Source organism: Oryzias melastigma, linkage group LG10, assembly GCF_002922805.2.
Source record: "Oryzias melastigma strain HK-1 linkage group LG10, ASM292280v2, whole genome shotgun sequence".
In the NCBI taxonomy this organism is placed as follows: domain Eukaryota; kingdom Metazoa; phylum Chordata; class Actinopteri; order Beloniformes; family Adrianichthyidae; genus Oryzias; species Oryzias melastigma.
The window spans coordinates 11,069,381-11,076,684 of record NC_050521.1 but is presented as its reverse complement, the minus strand read 5'-3'; positions in this window follow the sequence as shown (position 1 = coordinate 11,076,684).

Genomic DNA, 7,304 nt, shown 5'->3' with positions numbered 1-7,304 from the left:
GATGATTTTAAAGCCACTGCATCCGTGCCGCCCCTGTATAACAACATTTTAAAGTCTAAATGCTGCCTGAGCATGAAGCACCGCCTCCTTTGGGCCGGGGCTTGGCACAACATTATCCCTGGACTGTGATGAGGCCATCTAGACTCGATACAGAGAGCTCTAGCATCCTTCTTCCATGCAAAGTGACACTGATCGAGAATAGTGACACCCCAAACCATATTGTGATGAACACACTTATCACTCGCCGCGATCTCTCGTCGTGAACAACCACAGGAAATATGGCTAAACTGCATCATCCCAGTTTCAGTTTTCCTAGAAGATCAGATGCATCAATTCTTTTTACAACATGTGTTTTCGTGAGCAGACACCATTTTATCAATAACACTGGTATCATATCATCTCCCCAGACTTTAAAGGCTAACCAAACAGAGGAGTTGGAGGCTGACTCCACCCACAGCCCAAACGTAACAATCCATCAGAGGGGAGGGGAAAAGGACTGTTATCATTACTGGAGCTGCTCTTCGTGATGTCAGACTTCTGAAATGGGACTTAAATGGTTTGACCAATCACGAAATCCAAATGTAATACTTCATTTCAACCTGTAGGGGGCAGCACACAGATGGTTTTTGACAATATTTTCAAGAATTAAACAAGTTTATTTTGATTTGTCAAAGATTTGCCAATGAGCAACAGACAGCACTTTTAAAGCCCCATTTAAAGACGTCAACAGCCAAAAAAAAGTTGATTTAGGGTTTGGTTACCCTTTAAACTGGCTTGTCAGAACACAGTTTATGACTCTGGGTTTTGTGGCTCAACCTTCATCCTGCCCCTCAGTGAGTTTGAGTCCATCATTTCCAACAGCCTTCTGATACACGTGACTGTTGTCTTAACATACGTGTGCACTTTAATGGGTGAGAGTTCCAGACTGAAGTTTTTTCTCCTTTGAAACTTTATAATAACCCAATGAGTTCCATCGTAGTAAAAAATAAAGGAAAATATGTGCATCCTTCCATGATCCCCCATTAACCCTAAATTCAGATGTTCTAAAGCATAAATTTAATATCTTGGAAGCCTTCTTTCACCTACCCACTCTCTGTGTTTTGCATTTCAAAATATCTTCCCACAGCAAACTATGTTGTACTGAGCCAAAAGCTTTTGCTAAACCTAAAAAACTACAAGCAAATCCTTCTTTTCCATCTTTGCTGACTGGATTTGATGCCAGATCATGCATATACATATGCAGGCGTTTCCAAATTTTTAAAAGGGTGTTTAAAAAACCATTAGTTTCCCAAATAATTTCTGAGATGGTGAAGATGCTAAAGAAAATATTTTCTTCAACATTTAAGAGAGAGATGGGTCTAACTTGCCCTAAGTTGAATCTCTTTTTTAGAATCAAAATTCCTCTTGCTTTTCTCCGGATCATCACTGCACATGCTGTCTTATGGCTGCTGCCAACAGAGAAACATCTTGTTTTCCAACTTGATCAAGTTTAGATTGGATTTTCCGTGCTTGAATCTTCCTTCCAAAAGCACGAAGCTGTATCAGGAGCAGGAATGATCACCTCATGTCATTAAGAAGCTCACATTAGAACTGCTCCCTGAACCACAACTGTTGAACTGCAAGAATCAAATCCTGTTCGTTGTAGAAATAATTAGCTTATCAGTCCGCTTCAATTACCGCTTCAGTTGCTGGTTACGTTCATTAGATCAGGTCAATGTAATCTCTCACGAACACTTGAGGGAACGTGGCTGCGGGCATCGCTCTGAGCAGCTGACGGAGTCACATGCCAGTGATTAACAGCAGTGTAATTAAAAACATGACTGGGAGCAGGCGTGTGAGAGGGCGACGGCACATTCTGCACCGTGAAGGTGCAAGCAGAAGTGTGAACATGCTTTTAGACAAGCCAAAGAAGATTACATGTTGTGCTACTTCAGAGTTTTGGAGGCTAATTCTGACTCTAAGACAGACTCATGAGCACTTTGCTCTCAGCTTTTCGCCTGTTGCGTAAACGTGGTAACCAAGAGCTGGCAACATGTTGCTATGGATGTGTGGGTGTAGAGCACCAAAAAGGACTAATGCTGAAAAGACATTCAGCCCTGAGAAAAATGACACAGAAGAAAAAGTGAATGATTTGACAATGACGAGGAAGCAGCCGGCAATATTTTTAGATGTTTTATTGATTATTCTGAGAATCTGTATGATCTGTTTCAAGGCAACACTGTGTGTCTCTGAATGTTAGCAAAAAGATCTAGCAGCTATTTTTATCTTTTCCTCTCAGGAATCAGGAGCAGATGGATCTCCACAGTTCCTCACTAACCAAGCACTTTGTGTGCCCCTCTATGAAACGACTTTTTTATTTATTTAAAACATAAGTTAACACATTAAACATGTTAAACCCTCATAAGTGGCTTTAAAGTTTGTGTACATTTAATACCTTGAATCTAGTCTAAAATCTGAGAACTCACCAGAGATAATGACACACAGGCTGTTGTTTGGGATATCCTCAGAGTTCTCGTCTTCAGACATTTAATATTGGATGTAGACTTTCCTATGCAACAACTTATAATGTTACGATTTAACCTTCAAAGCTGGGAAAACATTACACGTTTCCCAAATAAATATAAGATTTTTCCATTTACAGAATTGCAGAACTACTTTGGTTTCTTCATTTTGGAGCCGTTGTGCTCAGATCGTCATCAGTGATAAAGATTTTAGGAACACAACTAATAAAAAATAAAAAAATAAAAAAATAAAAAAAATATATATATATATATATATATATATATATACATACATACCAGTCCCTCTGATATATAGAAAGAGTTGTAAGTTTACGGGGGGAAAAAAAATCAAATGAAAAAGAACTCGGAATAAAAGTAAAATTTTAGAGAAAGGAGTTGGAAGAGTTTAAAGCAGAAAGCCCGATTAGTGAGATTAAAATAAAACAGAAGTCCAAATTCTTCCATATTTTTTCTCTTGAAATTCTGTGAGAAAAAAATCAAAACCATAAGATTGAAGTGAGAAATGTGAAAAGCAAATACCAAAAATAAAGGAAAAGCAGAATTCTTTCTACTTCATCTGTTGCAGAGGACTCCAAGGCAAAGACATGTATTTATAAATCTCTACTCAAAAGCTAAACAGTTCCTAAAATAGCTAAAGGGATCTAGTGAGTGAAAAAACGTGCAATAATAATTTTAGTCAAAGCATTTTTTGAGAGGTGTTTGCAGTCCTTGTTAACGACACAAAACACCCAGCGACGTGTGATTTTGAGGGGAAAAAAGCTTCGACTTTAACCTGCTTTTTCCGGCTTGTTGACACTCTGTGCTTGTTCTTGTATTTTTGGAGCGCTATAGATAGAAAGCGGCAGCATTGGGAAAAGATAAATAAGCCACAGCTGGTAGTAACAGAGACCATCCATTTATGAATGAGTCCAGCATGAATGGCTGGGTAAGAGTGGATGACAAACACAAAAGGGAAGGGGGGAAGGAAGAAAGTAACGTTGGTTATGTGTGAGGAGACATGCGACTGGCTCTAAAACCCCGGGTAAGCAGCGGTGTCCAAGGACAGGAGAAGAAAAGAGGACAAAAAGGCTAAGTCATGGAAAAGAATGAAGCACAAATCCATTCAATCTGTCCCTCCGGCACTCACATCAACCCACTCACTGCTTCAGTTATGCAACACCACCATCTCTCCACTCATCTCCAGCATACATCCAGGTATGCATGCGTGAAAGAAAGCCAGCGCTAAAGCGAGCTGGTTCCCCATCCGGTGCTTGTCGGCTGCCGTTTTTATCTGCTTGTGACCTTTGGCTGAAAAATACTTAAATTTCTTAGAGACGGGGAGGTTAAAAAAGGGAAGGAAAGGCAGTGGAGTCGCAGAGAAAGATCTGTTGCTGGGAGGTCTAATGATGTAACAAATCTACACCACATCACCATGGCAACCCAGCATCAGCACCGGCAGACTGTGGTAAAGAGTCTGCTGGTATGTTACAGTGATGCTTTGTAAGACAAAAGCTAAAAAAAAATCCTGTATGATAAAAATGTAATTTTTTTATACCTGAATGTGAAATGAAGTCGATAAAATAAAATAATTAATCAATTTTGCAGTTTTTCGAGGGTTTTCTTTGTTTTCACTATTCATCTTTCAAGCTGGAGCTCATATTTGTCATTTGAATCCGATACCGGACATAGACATGTATGTAGCCTCACGCAGAAGCAGGCTTTTGTGGCTAACTCCGTCCTCAACAGAACGACTGAATCCTTTTACTGAGTTATTGTCACCGTGTTCTTGTCTGAGTCTAAGTATAATCCAGAGTCCTTGAAGAGACAGATAACTCCAGCAAAACTAAAAAAGCAATGGTGAAAATCTTCTATTCTCTGTTCTGTGCCCTGCGTGCTAAAAATAAACTGAATATTGAAACGCAAAGAGAAAAGGTGCAAGGCTGTTGGCTCACAAAGCAAAGCCAGGGGAGGGAGAGGGAGCTGGATAAAGGCAGGAGGTGAGAAGCGGGAGAGAGTGGAGCTGAATGTGTGGGCGTTTGTATGGTTGGCATTCATGGGTTGGGTCTGTGTGTCTGTCAATGAAGCAAACTAGTTTCAAGGCTGACGGACAGACCGAACTCAACAGCACATGTTCACTTCACAAAGAAGCACATGATGATCTGCAGAGGAAAGTTTATGAATGAGCAGACATTGTTTAACTTAACTAATAACTGTTGTATTTTTCATAAAGATGTTTAGAGGACTTGTTCAAACAATGATGGAGAACACCGTGTAGGGAGTGTGAGATGAATAAAAAATGTAGATTTTATGATTTAAAATTAGAAAAAGATGCAGCTAAAGCAAGATAACTGAAAAACTTTCGAAAGTCACACAGAACAGGGAATTGATGCTAAATTCTCAGAGACACTGACAAGGATGTGTCTCTGGAAGTGACTCAACACCGAGGAGATGACTAATGAGAAACAACAGAGGTAATTAACCAAAAACAGCTGACAGGAACGCCAAAGTTTAGATCAAACTCAAGAAAAACTGCATCAAAATCTCACAAAACAGTCCAGGAAAAATGTGAAGTGCAAACATTGTAACATACAGCAGGCAGGCGGCACAGAAGCAAAGACAGACAAAGGGCGGGATGAGACCCCAATGCATCCTGGGACTGGATTACGCAGCTCGACTTATAAAAAAAGGTTTTATCTTAACAGTTTGACTTTCAAACCCTAGCAGGAGGCTAATTCCACAAAGAAGAGCCCCAGAACCGAAAACTCACCAATACTTTAAAACTACAGGAGCCACAAGAAAATCCTGCAGATTGAACAGAAAATACCAGTTTGGTCAAATATGACAATGTGATATCTTTAAAATCACGTATGTGGGGATTAGTCATTCTTTTTTTGGATATAATAGATAAAAAATCTCTAAAAAAATCTCTTTTTTTTTTGCTTTCTAAATAAACAGGGAATGCTTTTAGAGAGGACGGGGGGTCAGCTTATCCTTTCGGGTACTGACAGTGGGATGAAGCTTCACCTTGATCCGTCAGAAATGAACAGACAATGAACAGTTTAGTGCATTTGTGCCTGGGCGCGAGGGATCTGACGGTGTCACATTGACTTTCTCCATGGAAACACGAGCAAAACTCTTAGCTAACAGCTCTCCATCACTTCTGCAGCCTTTGTCTGCAGATGGCCCGCTTCAAGACACACAATACCGCACTGCTGATGTTTCTACACACTGAGCACAGCGCCTTCTTCTTCTTCTTCTTCTTCCAAGTACAGTTGGGTGTGATTTGCTGAACCATGAGGGTGTATAAATAGAAGTATATTTGCAAAATGAAAACATTCATTAAATGATCTAGAAACACATAACCCTGCAGATCGACTACTGCGTTCGCTGTATTGTCTGCATGGACAAGATTGAAGAATGCTTTTGATATTCTACGACTATTTCAGATCCATCAGTGGTTGTTTACTGTCTGCATCTGCATGATGGAATGTGTCATGCTGGAATTTTATGTCAGGCTAAACGTTGGTTTTCCAGCCATTTCTGATGTTTTTTCACCTATAAAATCACTCTTTTATGAGGGTTGTTGAATTATTTATTCCAACTGGAACAACACTGTAAAGAGAATTTAGAAACACAAAAATAAACACTGAGACTGTGGTCGCCTGAATGAAGGTTTGAGGTTACTCGAGCGAGAGGCAACTTTTGGAGATTTTAATAAATAGTGACTAACATCCGTGTTTGCAGTTTTTTTGTCCTTTTTTCTGAGGTGATAAATTCCTAAATTTCCCAGATTGTTTCTTGTCAACTCTCATCTTTACTCCACATCCTCTTCCAGTTCCATGTTGGAGTGGGAGGTGTTGCTAGGCGACGGATTAGCTCCTTTCTTTCAAGAAGCCGAGTACAGACCTTGGCTATCTGGGTGTAAAAATAAACAGAAGAAGAGATAGTCTTAAAGAAGGGATGAGTATCTTTCACTTGTGGTATGAGAGCTGCAGTCTTTGCTCATGTTTCCACCCTGTTTCATTTACACCCCACCCTAAAAAAAAACAAACCACATCCTGCATTTGAGAAAAATAAAATCTTGGGCCTAGTATCAGTGAACATGTTTGATTTAGTTAACTTTCCCCACTAAGTGTGATGGATGTGCTGCAGAGCTGAATGATCTGTGCGCTCTGTTCCCTGTGATGTGATGACTAAAGTTGTGGAAGAACGCGCTGCTCGTCCCTCATCCGCAGTCTCAGTCGCTGCCAATGACCAAAGCTGTGAAAGTCACACCAGTTTTTGACTACAGAGGAAGTGTGTGTGTGTGTGTGTGTGTGTAAGAATCCAGAATAGCCCTTGCCCTTTGTGCATCTGCTCAGTGTGTGGACAGTGAGTGTGTGAGTGACTGAGCAGCTTTGAGGGTGCGTGGGTGACTGACAGAACGAATGTGTGTGAGAAAGTGATCTGTTTTGCAGAACAATTTCTGTTGTTATAGCTCATCATGCTGCGCTGAACAACACTTGTTGATGATGATGCTGCATAGCTGCTATTTAAGGAATGAAATGACTATAAAAATAGGCTTTGACAGTCTGTAGCCACAGATTTTGAAACACCTGTTGAGCAGTGACTCTTTCACAAATAAAGCTTTTGTGACTAAAGCTGTTTTGTTACTAAAAAAAAACATAAAGTGTAATGATGTGATGGTAAACTGCAGATTAGATCAGACAGATTCCTCTGGGCTGCTGAAAACATAATACTGATTCTAACTCTTAAAACAAAGAAAAATAACCTGAAATATAAATATATGAACTGAAAATACAT